The 25,007-nt window shown below is 44.4% G+C and overlaps 1 pseudogene; it reads left to right on the forward strand.

Moving 5' to 3' along the window:
* LOC147888992 (uncharacterized) overlaps positions 1–25,007 on the forward strand; it is a 341,849-nt pseudogene that overhangs the window by 280,193 nt on the left and 36,649 nt on the right.

Genomic DNA, 25,007 nt, shown 5'->3' on the forward strand with positions numbered 1-25,007 from the left:
AGCTGGCTGAGACAGATGGGGCAGGAGGGGCACTGCCAGATGTGTTTTCAGGAGGAGTCGTCCCTGAAGCATTGCCTTTGGAGCTGCTCGCATGCGCAGACGGTTTGGAAGGGAATCATGGGGATCTTAGCTAGGGCTACACCCGAGCTAGGACCAATCACTTGGGGAGCCGTTTGTTGGTGCAGCACTGAGCCGGGGCATCACTTGGCCTATGAGTTCTCTAGACAGGATCCCGTCTTTTTCATCACGCAGGCCACTTGGGCTTACATGGACAGCTTCCCATGGCATCTGACAGAGACAGATGCAGGAGCGAGGCCTCGACACCCAGTTTGGGAGATCATAGGGAGCATCACAGGCTGGCATATCTGGACTTCCAGATGCGTGCAAACTGTAGGAGCTCAGACTACTTCTACTACCCAGACCCTAGTAGATATCTGGAGCACGATTATTCACACGCTCAAGGGTCAGTGGGATCAGATCCAGGGAGAGTCCCGGGCAGGGAAGGAAAAGAGATGACGTTTCCTTCGCGACTGGGATCACCAGGAGTTATTCTTCCAGCACTCCACTCAGAGTCTTCAGTGGCATTACGCCCCTCCACCGTGGCTGTTTGTCCACTCTCCGATGATTATGCACTAAGAGGCTTGTATTTAGCATTTTGACTTCTCGGGCTGAATCCGTTTTGTGATTACAGCCCGCTGGCCTTAAGGCCTTCTTGTACTCTCGCTTTCAAGTAATATAACTAGCACTACTTTTTGCGTAAAAAAAAGTGACGAGGACACCCATGATTGGGGAATGAAATTGGTTTCACTTGGGTTCTTGTCAGGTATTTGGGGTGTCAGTTCAGCATGGGTATCTCTCCATCACTATAGTTTGTGTCAGTCTTAGCGAGTATAAGGAGAAAACTCCTCTTTTGGAATTCAGCCAAGCTGAATTCTTCTTTTGGAATTCAGTCTTAGCGAGTATAAGGAGAAAACTCCTCTTTTGCATCTAGGGTTGTGGTGGTCAATCAAGTTTTGTTGGCCACTGCTTGGTTTATTTGTTCTTTTTGGTGCCGTTCTAGTGAGTGCATCACTCAGCTCAAGAGACCTATAAGGAGTTTTATATGGAGTCAGCTTGATGGCACATCAGATGTCATAGCCAGGGTGGCTTCATAGATATTGATCCTCCCCACACATGAGGCTGTCTTAATATCATAGATCTGGATTTACAGTGCAGGGCCTTGCTCTGCAAGACGGTGGTGAGAGGACTCATGCCAGGACAAGAGCCGTGGAAGGATATCCATGCATTCATGGGCATTTGTAACAACTTGTTTGAAAAAGGGAACAGAAGCAAATGCACAAAGTGTGAAAGTCATCTTCTATCCAAGGATTTCTACCACTGTATTTAAAGAGAAAGGAATACCAAGTTGCTCTCTCTAGTGAATGAATGCCACTTTCTCTCCCCCCTTTGAATGAATGCCACTTTCTCTCCCCCCTTTTTTGCCTGAAGGTAACTCCACAATCCATGTCTCTGCAATGGGGCCCAAGAGAAAAGTTTCTTCAAGAAAGGAACATGGTCTGCTCTACTATTGGAGCACAAAGGTAAAGAATACCAACCTTACGTCCCTCAATAAACAACATAATCCACCTTGCTCTGGAGGGTATAATGACACCATGTCCGAATTCTAAAGCATAATATGATCATTGGATAAGTTAGGATCAACAATGATGACCCTAACTCTAGAGACCCCATCAAATTTGATAGCTTCCATTATGAAAGACGGTAAACCAAGGGGAGGGGAGATATCTATGACCCAATTAAAGGAAGATCCAATTATTGCGAGGCATTAGTGGTAGACTCATCTATCCTCCTCCACTGGGTCGAATCCTAGTATGAAAATGAGAAAAATACAAGGAACACTCTATCTAGAAAAGGCCGCACCCAAAGGCCTTTTGAGCCTTTAGCAAAGGGCCCAAAGATCTTGCAAATCTGACACTGGTCCTACTTACCCACAACCTCAATTCTCTGCCAAAAGAGAGAGACATCCAAATCGATATATTAGGGTCAATCATGATGACCATAACTCTAGGGATCCCATTAGACCCGATATCCTCCGTTATGCATGAGGATAGACAAGGGGGAGAGGGCATCTCTATGCCCAAGACAAAGAAATCTCCAATCATAGGGCGAGGAGCTGGTGGTAGACCTAAGGCAGATCAAGAAACATGATGATTGGGTGTTGGAATATGAAGCCAAAGTGAGTAAAAAATGAGTGTTCTAGGTGTCTAGGGGGTATTTTATAGTCTATTGAGTCCTAGACGTGCCACGTGTCATATTGGGAGATATCCCATATACACTATGGCTTCCTAGAGTCTAGTGTCACACTATATAGTGTTGTACTTGTCTTGAGTCATTCATATCAGTCAACATCAAGCCTTATATCATGTGAGTATTTTGGTTATCATTGCCAAGTACTTGTTCTTTCATTTGCTTTCCATTTTGCCTTTCCATTATGCTTTCCATATTTCCATTCTGTTCCTAGTTAGCTTGGCATTCTCCTACCTCCATGTCTCTTCATATGGTATCAGAGCCACCTCCAAGAGGTTGAGGTAAGCGAGTAGCCATGAAGCTGCCTTCCCTCCTCCTCATTGAAAGGTCCTCTCTTCCACTTGGAGGGCTAGCCTATCCTCCTCTCCTTCCTTGAGCACTCCCTCTTCTTCCTCTGCCTCTCCACCTTGAGCTCCTCTCCTCCACTCCTTAGCCTCACCGTCGGAGCTGATCTACCTCGCCATCAACTACCCCTTCTTCAGCCCGAAATGCCTCGCCAACGGCCTCTCCTTTTACCTCGTCATCAGCCACCTTGAGCTCTTCTCCTCCTGAGAGCTTCAACGCTGCTGCCTAAGATCTGCTCCAGCTGAAGACGCCACCATCAAATACGCTGTACAGCCCATCGTAAACAGGCTGTACAGTCCGTACGGACTGTACGGCCCGTTTTCATGCAGCCTGCCCGCTAGACCGGTACACTTGCAATCAGCTCTAGCTCCACGCTCAACGCTGCCCATGCTGATGCTGCTGCCCACGCTGCTCCTGCTGCCCACGCAGCTCTAGCTCTTGCTGTCCACGCTGCCTCTGCCTTCTCTACCCTTGCCATCTCTTCTCTGTCTTGCGACAGACCCTCTTCTCTGCCCGTCACTTGCTCCACATCCCGTCAACAACAAGTGAAGCTGCTTTGAGCTTGATGTGAGCTCCAAACACTTTCCAACTTCTCCGATTACCGCCCTGATTGTCCCGAGCTCCACTTTTGATCGATTCTCTGAGTGCTCGTGACACCTCCGGCCTCTACTTCGACATCGGTGACTCTCCCTTAGCCATTTTGAGAGTCACTATGTGAGTGCTCCATCTAGCTACCCCATGAACTTCACCGACACATCTTTTGGGGCATTCCTACCTAGCACTTCTTCGACATCGTCATCGTCTCGTAGGGATGTGCACACGTGTGCAGTGGCTACTTGGAGGACATCTCTTATCATAAAGAGAGCGATTTTTTTACTACAGCTTGATGTATTTTGGGGTCCTTTGCCCTGGGTAGTCCCCCTAAAATGATATGTATTGAGTGTTTGGTTTTCATTGAGTCTAAAGGTCCTCTGCCTTGGATAGTCCTCCTAAAAAGATGTATTGGTTTTCCTATTTCTTTGGTGTGTGGCTTCCTAACATGTCCTGTTATGAAGCAAAGAGGGGATGTACTGTGGGAGCCATATGTATTGGCTTTGATAGGTTTATTTGTTTACCAGGCTTAGCCGAGTCCTAGGATGTTGGTGTATTCCTAGACCTATGAGCTGGTCATGTAGTAATGCTATAACGTGAGCCTCTGAGCATGTTGAGTCTCAAGCCATGAGAGTGCTTGGATCAACCTCTGAACACGGTCAGACTTTAGGCTCTGAGTTACATAGGGTGCACAGTTTGATGAAAGTCATTGTCATGTTCTGTTCTTGGTTCCATTCCAGTAGTCTCTCACCTTGCCTTCGCGGGAGGGTGTTGGAATATGAAGCCAAAGTGAGTCAAAAATGAGTATTCTAGGTATCTAGGCGGTGTTTTATAGTCTATTGAGTCCTAGACATGCCACGTGTCATATTGGGAGATATCCCATATACACTATGGCTTTCTAGAGTCTAGTGTCACACTATATAGTGTTATACTTGTCTTGAGTCATTCATATTAGCCAACATCAAGCCTTATATCATGTGAGTGTTTTGGTTATCATTGCCAAGTACTTGTTCTTTTATTTGCTTTCCATATTTCCATTCCGTTCCTAGTTAGCTTGGCATTCTCCTACCTCCATGTCTCTTCATTGGGCACCGGTGGATAGAGATTGTTCATATCCATTACACCAAGGTTTTTCACTTCAGATCATTTTTCGGTGGTTATGATATATGAGACTCACTTGAGATGCTACTCTATGAGAATCAAGATTCTAGATGCATTGTATGTAGAGGAGGGCCTTACGAAGGATGCGTTACAGGTTTGGGTGTTTCATTTGCAAGGTGGAGTGGGATCTCCTTCACTTGTAGGGCAACAACCCTCTCTAGTATTAGTGACTTTTATCATATTGTTGCTAGAACAAAAGATCTGAGATTCTTAGACGAGATATTGACCTCAAACAAGAATTAGCAACCCTGTAGAGGAAGAGCAAAAAAGGCCCATAAATGCTTGGATTTAGGAGCATCTTGCTACAACGAGGACTGATGAACATGTATTGCTAGATTAGAGATTTGAGTCTTCCTTTCATGCTAGAGAGTCATTTTGGATACAGATGGGGGGGAGAGTCAATAAGCATATTTTCTCAACGCATGGCCCATGGCATGGTAGAGAAAGTGTTTCTCAGCTTGTCGACTTAGATAGGGTCCTTCAATTAGATCATGATGTTGTGTTACTCATAGCTATAGATTTTAATGCATTCCACCTCTCAGCAAATCCTGACACACATGCCAGAGATGATGCCAAATACAGAGTATGATAGGATATTCTAGATTTGGTGAAATGAGATACGGGGCTTCATTTGATGCACCTTTTATCAATTTGGGATTTTAGGGCTGTACTTCTCACCGTCCCCAAGGGCAAGTGCCTGGTCTTAGCAGATGGGTTGAAACCCAAAAAATTTATCACCTTTTCGGATAGGATTAGGTACAATGCTACCTTAGCCATGCCGGGAGTTTGGGACTTTGTTGTTATGTCTGATTCATTTACAAAGGGCCTCATTCATCTTATCCCAAGGAGGTTGAACAAATTTACTTAATGGAGCCGATTTACTCTCTTGGGTACTTTTTATAAGATTTTGGCCAAAGCCATCATCTTGCGCTTGTAGCCCATCCTTCCATACCTCATCCATGATATGTAGATGTGCTTCATTCATGGCCAAAGCATCTTTGATAATATATTTTCATTTTGGGAGGCCTTAAATTGGGCTATGCAAAGTGGTCAAAGGCTAGCAAATCTACTCTTGGATTTCGAGAAAGCTTATGATAGAGTAGATTGGGGATTTTTGGAAAGCACTTTCAATGCTTTGGATTCTCAGATGCCTAGATTAAGGGGTTTTCTCCTTGTAAAGATCAACCCATAGCCAGGTGTTGATTGGAGGAGAAAGGGCGATATATTTCACAGCACAGATCAAGAACCAACTCAGATGCTGCCACGAGTCGTCACATCCCACGACAGTGCACATTCCGTTGGACCATACCGGCTCTAATACCATGTTGATGCTCCAAAATATGCCACATGTCATGACGAGGCGCATCGGGTACGAGGGAATCCCGCTTTCTCGCCCCATAGCCATGCATTCCCTCTCTCTCTCCCAAAAAGGCCGGCCGGATCAGAGAGAGCCTTTAAATCCAAGGGATCTAATCCTTCCATATTGCTTATGGGATTGGAATCCCACAACTACACTTGGCAGCCAGCGCCCACAAGGCCCCAATACCTTCATATTAATCAAGCCACACAAGGGGGTACCAAAGGTGATTCACCCATATCCAACACATAATGGAGGGGGATGAGAAATTGATAGGTTTTCTAACATTGCAACATGTGGTGCTCAGTTTGATTCAACAAAAAACTCTCTTGCACATTTGTGTACTTCTTCTACATTTTATCTATTTACTAGGGTGGTGAATGTTTATCTGCAAAGGAAATTATTATAGGCCACATGTAGCATTGAAGTACAGGCAGCCTATGTGTAGATACAATAGGTGGTCTATGTGTAGACAACAAGCCTACACATAGAAAATAGGCCTTCCCCATGTGGACAATAGGTGGGCCTGTGTGTGGACATGGCCACACAAACAATAATTGGCCTGTGCAGACAATCAACCAGGGGCTTAGGTGGAGTTGGTTTACAACTGGCAACCTATGAGCGGAAACTTGACATCTATCACCCGGTTCATGGGCTAAGGAGCCATATGATAAAGGCAGGTTAATGAGGCATATGGGTGAAACCATGAAAGCGAGAGGAGAAACCAACAACCACTGAACCATATGACCCAATCAATGAGTCTTTTGCAAAAAAATTTAAATGCAAGTCGATGAGTGTAGTCAGGGGTGGCGCTAGTCTTATTATGACATCAAAGCCATAGCCAATGGCAGGAGGCATAATCATCAACTCAAGGAGTCAAGGTAGCTTTCAATGATAAATGATCAATCACCCAATGGTGAATCATCCAAGATTAGGATGAGCATCTGAGATAGAGGTGGGGAAAAAGAAGCCAATCAATGGAGAAGAGGGAGTAATCCACCCAACAATGGGGAAGTTTACAAAGTAGCGGCCAATCAATTAGGGGAGTTTTCCCATCAACAATTGAGGGAGAGACACTAAGGGGAAAGGAGAAAGGAGATAAGGAGGGAGAAGGCCGGAGACGAGTATTATGGAAAGAAAGTAGAAGAGAGAGACAACTATGGGAGCAAGGGAAAGTGGAGTAGGAGAGAAGTGGCTTGAGCTAAGAAGTCAGCCACCTTGCAAGTGCTCGGTCCTTTCATTCTCTCTAGCAACTTGTGTCCACCTCACGTCTGCCTTGTGTCTACGTCATGGTTGCCTTGTGTCTTCCTCACATCCAAATTTGATTGCGATTCCATCGCATGTTATGCACAAAATTGTATTTAAATTCTTTATGAAGGATTTTCGTACTTCTGTGGATTTCTTGGAGGGCCACCTCCTTGCCCTAGGATAGTAGTAATTATTTTGCAAGTGTCTTCTTCAACGACATGTGCACTTTTTTTTCTAAAATATATATTTCATTCAAAGAAATGTACATTCACAGATGTCCAAAGTGGAGCAGCTACTGCTCAAAACTAGAAGTAGTAATAAAAGACTTCTAACTGGGCCAGAGGAAGCTCTCCAAGGGAATGACCATCCTAAAGAGACCAATACAAACAAGATTGAAAATAGAAAAAGACACCCACTAAAGAGTGCTCATGTTGAATGGTACAAGCACGATATAACGACCAAAGAACCGAATAGGGACACCAGGAGAAGAAGTGGTCAAAGTCCAGTATAGCAACTTGTCTGCCAAACAACAAAAAATTATTGCCAAATGAGATCCTAGGAAATCAAGCACGAAGATCCATCATCAATCTGAAAAGAAAAGCATGGTCCAAAGGATAGGGCCAAAATAAATGTAATACCATCTCCCGTGGATGAGAACAAGGTGGGGTAAGCTGAAGAAGCAATACGCCTGTCCGCTGCCATGTGGAGTAGTAATTCAACAACACACACACACACCTTTTTTTTTGTAAAATAAAATTTACATTAGCATTTACATTCATAGCTCTCCCAGAGTGGGACATGTACTACTCACAACTAAAAACAGTAATAATAAAAAACTTCCAACTAGGCCTACGGAAGGTCTCCAAAGGAATGAGCATCTTGTAGAGACCAGCAAAGAACTCGATAGGATTGTCTATAGGATACCAATAGATCTATAACATCTCTCTTATCCCTTTTTCTATTAAGTGACTTTAAATTAAATTGTCTATAGGATCCCAATAGATCTATAACATGTCTCTTATCCCTTTTTCTAATAAGTGACTTTAAATTAAATTGTCTATAGGATCCCAATAGATCTATAACATGTTTCTTATTCCTTTTCTAATAAGTGACTTTAAATTAAATTGTCTCGCTCTTGCCAAATCCAAAAAACCATTGTTATTGGACTCCATATTTGCATTGAGTTATAACTATTGTGGAGCTTTATAATATATATTGAAATACTTGCATGAGTTTTTCTTAGCATGCTGATGTTTTGAATAGAGATACAACGAAAATGTGGTTCCTTATGACACCTTATCTGTTAATAATGCAGCAAATGTTGGAAAGCTTTGTGGGATGTTGGGGATCCATAGCCATTGCAGCGGTGATCATTCCGTGGTTTTTGCTGGCCCTAATACCATTCTTTATGGTATACTTATACATTCAACAACGTTATCTGGCTGCTGCACGTGAACTCAAGCGTATAGAAGGGACATCTCGATCTCCAATTTATACAATTTTTTCTGAAACACTTCAGGTGCGCTTTCTTTTTAACCACAAGAGGGAACTTCCATAAAGTAAGACCAAAATACAGAAATCCAAGATAAAATCCTGTGAGAAGCTCATACAAAATCAGTGAAAGGGAAAAGTGAGGTTGATGCAACCAATCCGGAGAGCTACAGCTGCACTAGAGGAGCCATGTATCTTGCCCCAAGTGGCCATGAGGGTGTGGAGGATGCCTAGTGTTATTTGAAATTTTATTTTGTTGCTACTAGGGGTGGTTAGTGGGTTATAGTGACACTGTGTAGGAGGCTGTGCTGGGTTGTTTTGTGAGTCCACCTCCGCTATGGAGTCCAGAGGGAGGTGGGGTGTCGAGTGAGCTTTCAAATGAGACCCGTTTCATGTTGATCAGCTAACGGAGGGCCAAGATATGTGATTAAATGTGATTGTGCAGGGTCAAAGAGTTCCCATGTGTGGGGGTTAGAGTGGTTTTATTAAGGAGTGTGAGACTCAGTGTAGATAGGACCTTGAGAAGTATCTGGAGGATGAGAGTTGGGGAGAGATTTCAAGGAGGCTTGACGTGGTGGTGCTTATGTACAGTTTTTGGCCTGCCACGTTTACAGTGGAAGTCTAAGTAATGGTGGGTGAGCTTGGCAAAGCGAAATTGGTTGCTATTTTAGATATTAATTCCGAATTTCCATGTGTTATGGGGTTCGCCTACTCCATGCGCGTTTCACTTGTCTCATCCTGTTTTGCCACGCTCTTCTCGTCCAATTAGCATGGGTGCATGGCTTTGTGTCATCCAATTTGCATGGATCCGGGCGTTTGTCGTGTTCATGTAGTAGCGCGCCATGCAACCTGGCCAGCCTCTGTATTTGTTCAATACAAACCTCGCCAACTTCTGCAATCAATTGCCTCGATGCATTCGCTGGTAAGCTTGCCTCGTTTTTGGAAATACAGATATGCAGCTTTTGGAAATCGCTGGCTCTCTTCCTCCTTCACCCTTGCTTGTATCCTGAGCATGAAGCATGAGCAGAACGTTTATAAAGAATTCTCGAGTTCATTTTGGTGGAGGCGCTAGGTAAGCCCGTGGTTACGGAGGGGAGGGAAATGTATAGTTTGAGCGTGCAAGATTGAGGCTACATAGAAAGAGAAGAGCTTGGAGTCTCTAATGAGAGGAGTTTTAGCAAAGGAAGTTTTTAAAGATAGCAATGTAGGAAAAGACGAGTAGCACAAAAGGAGGAAAAATGAAATTGAAGATTGTTGCGATGGATTCTGTTCGCCACCTTGACAACCTATCTTGACGTTGTAGTCGCAAGTACAGGTGCCACCTTGGAGAGATCAATCGACTCGTGAATTGCCTCAATGAAACAAGGATCGGTGCTAGCTATGTGAAGAGGAAGCTATAAGGGAATAGAGATGTACGAAGTGATGGGGAAGATGAAGACTGAGGAGCGGGTGCAAGGCGACTGATGGGAGAGGGCGCACAAGGAGGAGATGGATGCAGCTTGAGGCTGGTGGCAACTTATCGCTCTTTTCTCTTGCTCAAAGCTGTGTTAGCAAGGGAAAAATCCAGAGCTTGAATCCAGAGCTTGGATGACGTACATAGAGGAGGATGCACGTGAAGAAAGCAGGATGAAGAACCCAATGCATGGCAATGTGGGCAATGGCGTGGGTTTTGTATAAAGGCTGATAGGCGAGAGGGAATGCACGAGCGAAGTTTGACTTCGGCCTCCTCAAAGGTGTGTTAGCGAGGGAGAATTCCAGAGCTTGTGTGACGCACATAGAGGAGGATACACATGAAGAAAGCAGGATGAAGAACCCAATGCATGGCAATGTGGGCGATGGCATGGGTTTTGTATAAAGGCTGATAGGTGAAAGGGAAAGCACGAGCGAAGTTTGACATTTTTTCTGCACAGAAGTTGAGGGAAATAAAAGTCATAGGTGAAGGTGTCTGATGGGAAGAAGATTTCCCATGGGAGGTTTGTGGGAGAGAGCACATTGGGAAATAAACAGGAAATACCAGGAAAAAGTGGTTTTCTTTGTAGTTTTGAGGCTCAGTTTTAGAGGGTATTACCAGGGATTTTTGTGAACTTTGATGCCCATGCATATGCCTTTGTGTTGGCACTGTTGAAGGAAGCGGTCAGAGGCATTGCGGCGATGCATTACTCAGTCTGAGAGTCATTGCAAAGTCAAGGTTTGACTGTGGTACAGCATGCCTGTGGGAAGGTTTGGCCTGTAATTTCAGTTATCTAGAAGGGGCTTTCGATACAAAGCAGTGCATAGAGGTGTGGATTATATATTGAACTGTTGTTGTATGCAGTCACGTGGAAATATGGTGTATTGCATGGTATGTAGACCAACACAAAGTTGCTGTATTTGATTGGTTACAGGACTTTCTGAGGTGGTTTGACTTAGTTTTCGAGGAATATGCATATGATGAATGGATGCATGTGTGGGATGATGGAAAGACTACATAATGGACATGTTTTGAAGATAATTTGAGGTTCAATTGGTGTCTGGTGAGTGGCGGTTCGTGTTATACCTTTGATGGATATGCAGTGTGTTGTGGATCCAGGGGGGAGGATCCTGAGGTGTATTTATGGGTTTTCCGACATGCATGTGATTCATACAAGTAGCCCAAGGCAAAATGGTCCGATATCTTGGGTGATTTTCTTGAGGGTAGTGCACTTACGTGGTACAGGTCTTTGCCTATGAGAGTCAAGAGCAGTTGGGTTGCCTTGTCAAATGCTTTGGTTGAGCAGTTCAAGGTACAAGAGTCTTCTTCAACAATTTTGTGGCAGACTGGGAGTGTTAAGTAGCATGAGGAACATAAGAGCAGTTGGGTTGCCTTGTCAAATGCTTTGGTTGAAAAGAGTCTTCTTCAACTATTTTGTGGCAGACTGGGAGTGTTAAGTAGCATGAGGAACATGAGGAAATGGCACATGTGACAGTTGACAGTGGTGAAGGCTGGTAGGAGAATCCGTTGAGGGATGCAAAGAGAAGAATGATGAAGATATCATAGACACCGAGGAGGATAACACCAAATCCTCCACTTACCCAATACCTGGGGATATGCAGGAAATAGAGGACATTTTTGGGAGCAAATATTCCGCTGTATGTATTCAGTATGAGGATGTTTATGATGTTGGATTGAATGGCTTGTTTGATGGTGAGGATGATGCTTGCATGGGTGAGTCCATGAGTCAGAGATCCACTGCAGATGAGAGGCTAGAGGAGCCTTGTGGGTACCTGCAGGTAGGGATGCCCTATGAATTGGATAACCATGATGTGGTGTTGAGGAGTTCCGCTGCAAGCCATGAATTGTATCAGTTAGCAGTAAATTTTGGTATGCATTTGGATATGCCTTTATGTGATGAGGATATGCTGATAAATACGCAAGCTGGAGTTCATGAGGTGCAGGATTTTGATCGGTGTTTCTTGCTTGAGGATTGCAAGTTGGATGTGCAGATTGCTAGTGTCTTTGAGGCATGCTTATTTGCAGATTTGTCTTGCATTTGTGTCTATGAAGGGGATGATGCCTGGAACCACTATTTGGATGAGATGATTGACTGGTTTTTTAACAAGTTTCAGAAATGTTTGTGTTGATCTGGACACATGTTATGGGTGCAATGTTTGTTTTCCTATGCTTGATAATAGTAGTGCACAGAGGTACGATGTCTTTGAAAAGAAGGTGGGTATGAAAGATGGATGCAATGCAGAGAATAGTACTATGCAAAATGTCTATGAATCTTGGGAGAATATGAGCATAGAGGACCTCCATTGGGATGAGCCAGAAGTTGAGCTTGAACCAGGGATGAAAGTTTATGTGGAAAAAGCTCACACAAGAATCTCTATGTTGAAGGCCAAGTTAAATGGTGCTTGTTTGCAGGAGGAAGGGCTGAAGTGTCAAATGTTTCAGTAAAGAATGTGAGAGAGAGTGAAGCTCTTATTGTGGATAGGACCTTGGTTATCTTTTATGGCACAAAGCATGCAAGTAGAAACTAGGAGGGCCCATAGTTTCTTAATGAGTCCTGTTACAGTGGGTGGCAGTTCTACTCATTTTGCTTTGGATACAGGATGATGGACCTCTCTTGGAAGGTTAAGCTTATGCAACTGCTGAGTGCTGCGTACTCCGCAGCTCTGGGGGGGGATTGTTATGTGAAATTTTATTTTGTTGCTACTAGGGGTGGTTACTGGGTTTTAGTGACACTGTGTAGGAGGCTGTGTTGGGTCGTTTTGTGAGTCCACCTCTCCTATGGAGTCCAGAGGGAGGTGGGGTGTCAAGTGAGCTTTCAAATGAGACCCGTTTCATGTTGATCAGCTATTTGCTCGTGGGGTCTCTTTCATATTGAATAGAAGCCTTTTTGTCAAAACAAAAGAATGGATGACCCTGTTTGGGCCAGCCCAAACTTGCCCTCGTTGCCTCTGCCAAGGAGTCCATTCAACATTGTTTATAGGATTGCAAATAAGTGAATTTTATCTCAAAGGGGATTGCTAGTCTTTTGAACACTTTTCTTGCCTCCCCTTCTTCATGACGTGGGACTCGCTGGCTTGGCTCTCTCTTTCAAGGCCTCAAGTCTTTAAGAGAGACATGAATCTTCTTGGGATCTTTCGGTTCAATGACATTTAGTCGAATCATGCTCTGTGGACGATGTTCCTTACTTTCCTTTTAAAATTGCACATGCCTCAATGGATGCTTTTTGGGAGATTTTAGCGAGCATTTCAGCATGGAATATTTGGAGATCAACACGCATAGAGGCTCTTGATGGCTCCAAGGTCCACCCTTCTCACATTGGCTAGTATTTGGACAGGTAATCTACACACTTTGATGGCCATTTGGATGAGCATGCAAGGGTTTTCCTGGGTGGCATCTGCCAAGAGGACTTTTCCCCCTAGGGAGTGGATGGCTCTGTTTTTCCTCAAAGTCCACCATAGGGTTGAGATGGCACTTTTAGCCTCAACCTTACTTCTTTACTAGCTCTTCTTGATGAGTAGAGTTTTTGCCCACTCAAGGTATTTTGTTTCTTATGTTATGCATGATGCCTTTTTGCCATAAGCATTTGCTATTGGGGTATTTTTCATACTTAATAGAAGGCTTTTCATCTGGCCCTTCACACAAAAAACATTTAAAATAACAAGAACAAGTCAAGAAAGACAAGTGGACACAATGTCCACTACATAGAAAACAAACAAGGATGGAGGCAACTCCAATCTTCCACTATGAGAATGCTTTTACGTACAACCAATGTGACTTTGTAGCTCAAGCCTCTACAACCCCTCCCCTCTCTAGTTCTTTCTTTCTTACTCCCGACTCACTCCTCGCCACAATGATGAATGATTCACTTCTCCACTCTGTTAGAGTGTATTTCTTTTAACATTGGTTGACTGATCTACCTTCAACAACCTATTTAACACTCCCCTATCTAATTCTTTCTTTCTTGCTCCCTACTCACTCACTGTCACAATGATGAATGGTCCCCTTCACCTCCCCTTTCTCTACTCCCTTGGAGTGTATTTCCTTTATCATCCACCGACTGATTTCCCCTTCTAAAGTCTCTCCCTCATTGGCTTTCTTGTGGTCTTTGGCTCCCTTATTGTTAATGTTCTCTCTCCACTCATAGCATGGTCTGATCCTCAACCACTATACTGAAATAAGGAATGGACTCCTATCACAGTACCCCCTTGGTTGTTCCACCTCATGGGAATGTAAGCTCATCATAAAAACCAAGGAAAATCCTTGTGTATTAGCATCATCCTTGCAAAGGGAAGACCTAAAGAGACCCATTAGATGCCCGGGTCTATAAGTGCCTTACTACAACAAGGGCTGATTAGTATTTTCTTCTAGAATGGAGGCATGAGATTCCTTACCATGTTTGAGAGTCTTTTTGGATTCAAATGGGAGGTAGAATCAATAAACACTTTATCTCAAACACTTTATCTCTCCTCTTGGACCTCAACATGGTAGAGAAATTGTTTCATAGGTAATTGGCTCTAATGGTACTCATCCACACACAGTCATGTGGATTGCTAGTGGTTAATATGATTCTCTTCTCATAGTAGACCCTGATACACTTGAGAGAGATAGGGCTAGGTTGAGGGTTTGAAAAAATGTTCTCTTGTTGGTGACTTCGGATATGAGGAGTTCATTTGATACACCTTTCATCAATATGGACTTAAACACTGTTGGAATATGAAGCCAAAGTGAGTAAAAAATGTGTGTTCTAGTGTGAGTTCTAGTCTAGTGTGTCCTATGGATGCCACGTGTCATATTGGGAGTTATCCCATATGCATAGATGTTCATATGTGTGTGTGTGCTCTTATATAAGAGCTGTACTTAGGATTGCAGACAGGCAAGAATCATATGGAAGGGGATTGCAAGACTTTTCAGCACTTTTGTTCGCCTCCCCTTCTATATGACTTGGGGATCAGTGGCTTCGCTCACTCTTTTAGGGCCCCAGGTTTTCTTTGAGAGACATGACTCGTCTTGGGCTCTTCACATCTGATGACACCTTGTGGAGTCGTGCTCTTTAGAGGATGTTCCAGCCACTCTCTTCAGGGCTGCTCATTCCTTGGTTGACTCTCCATGGGAGGTTTTAGCTAGCATTGCAGCATGGCACATTTGGAGAGCTAGATGCATTGAGGCTATGGAGGGTTCTCAGGTTCACCCTTCTCAGACCTTGGCCAATACTTGGACAGATACGGTACACACTCTGATGGCCATATGGGCAACCATGCAGGGATCCTCTCGAGCAGCCTCCTCCAGGAGAGTTATTTTTCTCAAGGATTGGAGAGACTCTCCCTTCCTTGCTGAGACTTCTATAGGGTTGAGTTGGCATTTTCAGCCTCAGCCTTGGTTTCTTTCTACCTCATTCTTCTGAGGTGTTTTTTATTACATGCTTAGCATGTTGTATTTCCGCACAGAGCTTGCTCTAGCGAGTTTCTTTCTTACTTAATAGAAGTCTCTTTTTTGCCAAAAAAAAAAAAAAACCATCTGAAGCTATCCATCCAATCTCCCCCATGGGATGGTATGCAAAACTGAATGCTGCATAAGAAAAAATCCTTCAAAGGCTCATGTCCAGGCATCAGTCCTCGTACTACGAACTTGCAAAGCAAGGCCATACACTGCAAGTTCAAATCAATAATATTGAGGCCTTCTTCCCCTGTGGGGAGAATGAGAGTCTCCCAAGCCACCCTGGTCATAACATCCGAGGTGCCATCTAACCCACTCCAAAGGAAATTCCTGATAGGTCTCATGAGCTGAGCGATACAACCTCTAGATCTGTACCATCAAGAGTAGACAAACCAGGCAGTAGCCAATAGTACCTGGTTCACAACCACCACCTTGGATGCGAGGTCAAGTCTGGCAAAACTTCAAAAAATGAGTTTCCTCCTGATACTCTATAACACGGGAGCAAACTACTGTGCTGGAGAGATCCCCAACCCGACCTGGCATCCTAACTACGTGATGGAAACACCCCTCTGAATCCAAGTGAACCCTATGTCGTTACCCTAGTCTGGAGTGTCCTCATCACTAATCTAGAAACCATTGGATTATTGTGAGCCCCTACTGCAGTGCAAAATAAATCCAAAGCTGTCCTGAATGGAGTGAGTGTCTGTGGCGTGGCATCCAAAAAAACAGCCGTGTCATCTACCAACTCACTATCCAAGAGCTCATCCTCCTGTCTCAATTGAAGCCTCAGCCCTATAATATCAGCTTGAGCTCTAAAATAGTAGCTCATAGCTTCAACCACAAATAAAAAAAGAAAGGGGACTCAAGGACATCCCTGACGGACTGATCTGGTAATCTGAAACTAGTCTCCCCTGACTCCACTGATAAGCTATGGGATGATCTGTAGAGAGCTGACACCCCTCTGATCCGTGCATCCGAAAATCCAAAACGAGCGAGGGTACCCTCTAAGAAGCCCTAGTCTCACCTGTCATAAGCTTTCTCAAAGTCCAGGAGTAGAATGGCAAGCCTATGGCCATTATGCATGGCCCAGTCAGAAGCCTCCCAAAATGAGAAGATGTTATTGAAAATGCGCCTGCCATGCACAAAGCCCATTTGCGTATCATGTATAAGATCTGGAAGAAAAGACTGCAAAACGAAGGCTAATTGCTTTTGCTAAGATTTTGTACAAGGTGCCCAAAAGAGTGATCGTCGGCTCCACCACTGAGACACTAAATTCCTGCAACCCCCTTTTGGAATAAGATGAATGAGACCCTCTGTAAGCGAGTTTGGCATCTCACGCAAGTCCCAAACTCCCTACAGGGCTGAGGTAATGTGATCCCCAATCTGATCCCAAAAAGTAATAAAGAAAGAGGGGTTAAGTCCATTTGATCAAGGACAATTGCCCTAATGAAGGGCAGATAAAGCAGGCTTGAACTCTATGTTGGTGAAGGGTGCATCTAGTGAGACTATCATATCCCATGTCACCAACATAGGTAAGTGCTGCCAAATAACAACTCTAGCATCATCTGTGGCCTGACTATCAGGATTTGCTGTAAGAAGGGAGGCATAGAACTCTGTAGCTACCTGCAAGACAGCATCTGGATGTGTCTATAAAACTATGTCTGAGTCAACAAGCTATGATACACTCTTCTTACAATGCCTGGGGCCAAGAGTAGAGAAGAACTGCTTCTTGACCCTACCTCCCTTCTAAGTCCAAAATGACTCTCTAACGTGAAAGGCATACTGTGCCCTCTGATCTAGCAATGACTGCTGCTGGGCCCTTATTGTGCAGCAAGGCGCTCCTGAATCCAAGCATCTGTAGGCCCCTTTTGCTCCTCCATCTCAAGAGTAGACAACTACTGACAGATACCTATCTCTCACTCGAGGATCTCACCTTTCTTGGTACAAGCAATTGATTGATAAAAGTCGTTAATATCTGAGAGGGCTGCAGCTACATCGGACGGTGAAAGCTGCCCATCATGCATGTGAGATACCCAAGTCCACAACACTACCTCTGTAAGGTCCTCCTCTGCATAAAAGACATTTGGAATCTTGATACTGGTAGAACGGGTCCTCACATGAGGATTTGAAATAAACAAAACCACAGGAAAATTCGAAACGACAAATGACACTTTAAAGTTAAAAATTTTAGAACCCTAAAATTACAAAATAATGATTTTTAATTTTGCCTCCATGTGAATCGAAAAACAAAAATTTGCAAAGGTAAACAAAGGGGCATCTCTTATAGGACACTTTGTGCTCGCATTTTTGAAATTTTATGTTCACCTTGACTCTGCCACCATGTTTGAATAGTGGAGATTATTTCTTGGAATGCAAACAGTAAGGGCATAGGCCGACTAGCTTAAATAGTGGAGATTATTACTTCAACTACGTCTTCACAGCTTAATTGAAAAATTAAGGCTTAGGCCTACTGGCTTCAATCCGAAGCACAGCTGAAAATTGTTGCACTATTTAAAAAAGGAGACGACGAAAGCATCATCTATTAGCTTCTTTAAAAACCATATAGAGGAGCCATCTATCCATAGGACACTAAGATTGTTGAATTTCTTGCAACATACTTCAAAGGGGTTCATCTCACTGTCTATAGTAGCTCAAGAGCAAATGCCAATAAATAGTGCAGAAAACTAAGCAACCAGTTGATTCCCAAAAGTAGAGGGTACAAACTCCTCTATCTCAAACTCTGCCATGTCGGCCAAAACTGCAAAGGAATTCTTGTGTGATGCATCTGGCGCAGGAGTACGTAGGACCCCTGTAGATGGCAGAGTGGGAGCAACAACCCCCTTGCCTTTGTCAATAGATGTGGAAGGGAAAGCAGAGGAGGAAGAGGGCTACTGATGAAGCCAAGCACAAACTCTAGCATTTACAACAAGTAAGGCACGAGATTCGGCAATGATCTGATCAATATCATCAATCTCCTTCTCGCTAACAGTTGGGGGAATAGAAGCAATCTCATCAATCTCCTTCCCGCTAACAACTAGAGGGATAGGAGCAACCTCATCAACACAAGAAACAAGGATAGGAATATCTCTTGCCTATAGCCAGGTGTCCATGGCGCCAACAGTAGTGTCATGAAGGGTAACTGGCTCACCAACTCTGACTAGCATCTAGCAAGGGACGACTGGAGCAGGACATGCTGAAGAACATGGACGCGTTGAAGAAGAAGGACCAGGACGAGAGGCCGAAGGTACTCAACGTGAAGTAGAAGGTCCAACAGCGTGGGAAGCAAGATGTGCAGTGGGTTGTGAGGTAGGTCCATGGGGCGCTACACCGGTGGACCCTTTAGGCCTTTTCTTCTTCCTTGGGCAATCTTTGGCGAAGTGCCCAAGGGTCTTGCAAATCCTGGACTGATCTTGTCTCCCTACAATCTCGACTCTCTGTCTAAAGAAAGAGCCATCCAGATGCTGAAGCAAGATATGGTCATCCGTGATGTTAGGATTCGAGACAATGACCCTAACACGTGGTACCCCATCCGACCTGACTACCTCTATTGCCGAAGAAGGCATCCCAACAGGGAGAGGAGGAGTGTAGGAGTCGATGGTACACTTGAGGAAGGCCGGGGAGTCTCATGAAAAGTGAAGTCGTCCGACTGTCCTTCTCCATAGGATCAAACCCCAATGAGAAAGGCGTAAAAAAGATCCTCTTGGAGCTCAATGCTAAAGGACTAGCTTGAAGCGCTGTACCTGCTACATCCGAGGAGTAAAAAACAACTTGGAAAAAACCTCGACCCAACAGACAAACATCCGTGAGGTGCTCTGCGAGGTTTCCAGGTAATGCGGCGAGCATCCTCCCTGGCTTGTAACCTGGAGGGGTGGGACCCATGGATGCGAGCAAAGAGTGAAGTGGAACTCTCCTGTTCAGTTTCTTTCTTGAGCTACTGTAACTCGTCTTTTGAAAATGTGATGGTTTTCGTGGCGGCTGGTGGAAGTGGGTGAAAATTGACTGAGGGCTGAGCCATCGTCAATTTGAATGGGAAGGCTGACTCCAACATGATGAAACTCCGTCCGCTCTACTTGCGCACACAAGGAAGGTGGGCGACAGCGAATATGGGGCAAGAGGAGGTGGAGCGTGAGGAGGGCAGGGAAGGGAAGGAAACCGGGGGGGGGGGGGGGGGGGTAGAGGCGGGATGGGGGTAGGGGTAGGGTACGGGAGGGGGGCTGGAAGGGGGGTTGAATGGGGGGTGGGGAAGGGGAGGGATGGAGGCGGGTAGGGGCGGGATGGGGAGTGGGAGGAAGGCGAGTGGGGGGGTGGGGGAGAGGACGAGAAGGGGTGGGGTGGGCAGTGGGGAAGGGCGGGGGAGGGCATCTAGGGAGGGAGGGAGAAGGGGGCAGGGAGGGAGGGGATGGAGTGAGGGGAAGGGGGATGCGAGGGAGGGAGAGGGAGGGGAGGAGGGAGGGCTGCGTGGGAGGGAGGGCTGCAAGGGAGGAGTGGGGAGGAGCAGCAGCCCAACCCAAGTATTTGATAGAAACACCCCTCTTAATCCAAGTAAATCTTATATTAGTCCCCCCAAACTAGAGTGTCGTTGTCACTAATCCAAAATCCATTGGATTTATTCCAATTAATATGGGCCCATGCTGCCAAATAAAATACCCTAAAAGAAGTGAGGTTCTTTGAAGTGGCATCTAAAAAAACAATAGCAGCCAGCTCACTATCCAAGAATTTATAGAAGGTCCACAACAAGTGTGATGGTCCTCAATTGGGAGATCAAAGTTCCACAGCCTCCCTTTGAGATAATATGTGTTGCGTTCTTTTTTCTTGTCTATCTAAAATTCTTTCTGGTTCATGTGGTAAAGATGTAGGTTCAGTGAGTTTAACTAGGACTTCATTTCCAATGAGATTATCATCATCTCCGAATTTTCTTTTTAGCCTACTGACATGAAAAACTGGATGTACTCTACATCCCTCAGGTAAGGCTAATTTGTAAGCAAGTTCTCCAATCCTCTTAAGTATTGTGAATGGTCCACAATACCTAGGAGACAACTTCGGACATTTACCTGTCTTTAGATATTTTGAAGATTAAGGTACCTTAAGGTAGACTTTCTCATTTACTTCAAACTCCAACTTTCTACAGTGGGGGTTTGCGTAACTTCATGCTCTATCCTGAGCTCTTCTTATGCTATCTTTAGCTAACTTAAGCGTTTGATTCATATCTTCAAGAAAGTCTTTGGCCGCTTGAACCTTCTCTTTTTCGAGTCCCACTATCATTGGGGCTCTTGGTTGAAATCCATACATTATCATGAATGGACTAAAACCTGTAGCTAAATGTTTGGCACTGTTATATGCAAATTCTAATATGGGCAGATACTGTTCCCAATTAGTTTGCCGTTTACTTACATATGCTCGAAGCATATCCTCAATGATCTGATCGACCCTTTCAATTTGACCATTGCTCTGTAGATGATCCACGGTGCTCATATTCAATGAAGTTTCTAACCTCTTAAACACAACCCTCCAAAAATGGCTGTTAAATTTGCTATCCCGATCACTAACAATACCGGTTGGTAACCCATACAATCTATAGATATGCTCCACAAATAGCCTGGCTAATTTTGGAGTTTTAACATCTTGACTGACAGGAATAAAATGAGCCATATTGGTCAACCGATCCACAATTACCCACACTGAGTTGTGCCCTCTCTGTGTCCTAGGTAATCCCACAATGAAATCCATGGAGATGCTTTCTCATTTGCCTGATGGAATCTCCAATGGGTGTAAGAGACCTCCTACCTTAAGGCGTTCAGCCTTATTGACCTGGCATTTTTGGCACTTCAATACATAATCTTAGACGTCCTTACCTATTCTAGGCCAAAAGAATTGTCTTTTCAGAAGCACATATGTCTTCTGAATTCCCGGGTGTCCAACACTCGGACTATCACGACATTCAAAAAGAATTTGGCGCCTAATGTCATCATTATCCCGGACACATACTCTACCCTTGTAGAGCAGGTAGCTATCTTCAATAGTATATTTTTTCCACTTGAGTCCTTGTCTCACCAACCTATGGTGTGTCGCCATTTCCATGCGACTCCTCAGTGAAAGCCTCTCGATTACTTGGATCCCTATTTTTAATTGTTTTCCATATTTCAGAGAAGTGAGGATCAAACTCACATTTCCCCTTTAAGGACTCTAGGAAATCATTCTGAAATTGAGTAAAACTAAATTCATTAACAATTGGCATTCGGCTAAGAGAGTCTACTACCACATTGAACTTCCCTTTCCTATATGTCAATTGTATATCAAACTCTTGCATTAACTTAGCCCATCTAGCTTTTCTACCTTTAAGCTCTGGCTGATTATTACAAATCCACTTAATGCTCTCCTAATCAAAGATTATCTCAAATTTTGCACCATATAAGTAGTGCCTCCACTTTTCAAGCATAGACTATAGCATATAGCTCCTTCTCATATGCCGAGTAATTCCGTTGGGCACGATCTAATTTTTTGCTTTCAAAAGCCATTGGTCGACCTTTTTGTATAAGTATCGCCCCAATAGCAAAATCACTGGCATCTGTCTTAACCACAAATGTTTCATTGGGATCCACTACTTCTAAGACAGGAGCTGCCCGCTATAGCTACCTTTAATTTTTCAACTTCTCTTTTGAGGTTCATCCCATATGAAGGTGCTTCCCTTCCTGTTATACCGAGATCATGTAGGATCAGCTATGTCCAGCACTTAGTGAGGGGATGACATGCTAACAGAAATGACAGAAGTCAGGGCGATGACATGATCGCAAGGATGACACAAGTCAGGGCGATGACATGGTCACAAGGATGACACAAGTCATGGCGATGACATGGTCACAAGATGACACAAGTACATGGTCACCAGATGGCATAGTCACAAGGGGACATAGTCATTAGGAGACATATCACCCAGGCACATGGTCATGCGTCAAGGGTCTTCATGTCGCGCAGAGTCACGCTGTGCCAACCTCTGTAGACCTGACTCATTGGTGGCATAGATGTTCATCTGGCGGTGCCTTGTGTCACATATAGGGTGGCTACAGGTGGTGCACATGGAGTAGTTACAACACCGACTTGGCGCAAGCTGGCCATTGCAGGAGACATGAAGAGACTCAGCGGTGCAATGGCTAAGGATGAGGGGACAGCCAATAGGAGAGAGAGAGAGAGGGGATTTTCCATCCGGAAGGTGAGGGTGAAGAGGGGAGATGAGGGGGATGGGGAGGCATTCAGCATTGTACGGGGATTGAGAGTGAGAAGGAGAGAGGCTAGAGCTACGAGCTTGCCTGTTGCATTGTTATGATGTATTGCTACTGTTACATTGTTGTGGATGAGTGATCTCTCATCTTTGGAGAGGCCAGTGTATGAGGATCTCGTCATTCTATGATACACACTTGTTCACGTTGTGCTCTTGTCTACCACTTTCTCTGTTATCTAGCTTGCGTTGTGCTCTTGTCTATTGCTTTCTCCGTTATTTGTTATTAGCGATGTTCCTTCTTATCTCCTTTTTGGGGTTGTTCTTCTTGTTCTAGGTCTCAACACTCCGTAGCACCTTCGACTAGTGTTGTGTCATAAGTTCACATATCACGCAGTGTAGTGCAGCTGAGGGAGAGTTGTGTCATAGGTCTATGCATCACCCACTTCACGCTTCTCACATCAGTGGCCTTAGGCCTCTGGTAACACCTCCGAAAGTGAGCGGACTTCCCCCTCAGACACTTCTCCTTAAGCTGGTCCGTCATCGAAACAGCAATCCTAGCGTAATCCTGGATGAATCTCCTATAGAATCCTAACAAACCTAAGAATATTTGTAATTCTTCTAGATTTGTAGGATGCGGCCATTCCAATATGGCCCTTAGTTTGTCAGGGTCCATATCTTGGGATATTATATGTCCCAAGTATTTCACTTCTTTTGCAAAGAATTCACATTTGGATTCTTTAGCACAAAGTAAATTATCTCTAAGCAGCTGGAACACTTTTCGCAAATGTTCCAAATGCTTTTTTTTTGTTTTACTATAAATAAGGATATCGTCTAAAAATACTACAGCAAATTTCCCTAGATATGGCCTTAAGACACTATTTATAAGTGTCATGAAAGTTGTTGGACCATTTGTTAATCCAAATGGCATTACTTTAAATTGATAATGCCCATACCTAGTATGAAATGATGTCTTAGGGACATCCTCCTCCCTAATTCGTACTTGGTGATATCTTGATCTTAAATCAATTTTAGTAAAATATTTTGCCCCAGAAATTGTTTGTATTGCAAACTACTAGAAATCCGATCCTGAGGAAAGCTTCCAGAAAAAGGACAGGAGAGAGATGGGGACGGATACGGGGGGCAGAGCTCCTCCAAATCTAGCCTCCTCTCTTGATGTGACCTTTCCTATGCATGGATTTGACAATAACAATCTTGACAATGACACTTTGAAACTAAACGCAGCTCATTTTCCTTTGCTGAACAACCTTCCTACTGCGCCACCTTCTGATAATGGACGCGGAAGAACTCTCACTACAAACGTTATCAATTCAGCCGCTAGCTGTAGAGTCCCCCAGAAGACTTCACGGCACTCGTACGCGGGGGTGGTCCAAGAATTTCAGAGGAGGACTCTTCACCCCCCCTTTCATGCGTAGTACTGCTTGCCTTACCAGCAAAGGCAGTCATGAAGGACTCAGAGGAGCTGCCAGCCCCCTCAGACCACGATTTGCTGACATCAGACCAGGAGGGGACACAACACTTTCAGACCGGGGAGAACCCGAACGAGGAGATACAGAACGAAGGGCAAGCTATCCTTATACCGACAACATGGCTGATGAGCGCCTTCAGAGCCAAGAAGAAAAGAGTCTTCCATCGTCTAGCCAGAGTTCCGCTTCCCGCTTCTAGATTGATGCATTCATAGCAGGACACACAGAGGAAGGACGTTCCAATTCTCAACCCGCAGATGCTCCAGGACCAGCTACCAAATCCACAGACTCAGAGGGAGGAACCAGTCAGAAAGTCAGCAGAGGAGATGCTGAAGTCTTACCACCAGCACACCCACAACAATCTCAAGATCAAGATAAATAGCTTGAAACTAAGAAGGGTGCACCTTTTAAAGGTAAGGTTGCTGCTTTCTTAGATGAAGACAGGCTGGAATAGTCAATTGAATGGCTAGAATCTCATGCCCTGATTGGTTACTTGCCTGGCCCTAGGCCCCCCGCTGCTTTCCTAGAAGGTTGGCTCAATTAGAAAAGGGCTGGTAGTTACCAGTGTGAGATTTTTTAGTTAAGGATTCTTTTTCTTTCTTTTTGAAACAGAAGACATGGCTTGGAAGGTCCTCCACCATGCTTTATGGACTATTAGGCATCAACCTTTGTATCTTGAGTTTTGGTCTCAAGATTTTAATCGTGACAAACTAAGATCCACCTTTGTTCCTGTATGGGTAGAACTCCTTGATCTGCCTTTCTCCCTAGTTAACCAAGCCCCTAACTTGTGTTGAAGCTTAGGCCAAGTTATAGATGTTGAAAAGGAGCAGTTTATCAATCCCAGAGGTCACCCTCAGGTCTGTATTAGATTGGATGTTGCTGAGGAACTTCCTGAAACCCTAG

Source organism: Dipteris shenzhenensis, chromosome 21 (assembly GCF_047967505.1).
Source record: "Dipteris shenzhenensis isolate YYH24624 ecotype China chromosome 21, Dip_SZ_1.0, whole genome shotgun sequence".
Lineage (NCBI taxonomy): Eukaryota > Viridiplantae > Streptophyta > Polypodiopsida > Gleicheniales > Dipteridaceae > Dipteris > Dipteris shenzhenensis.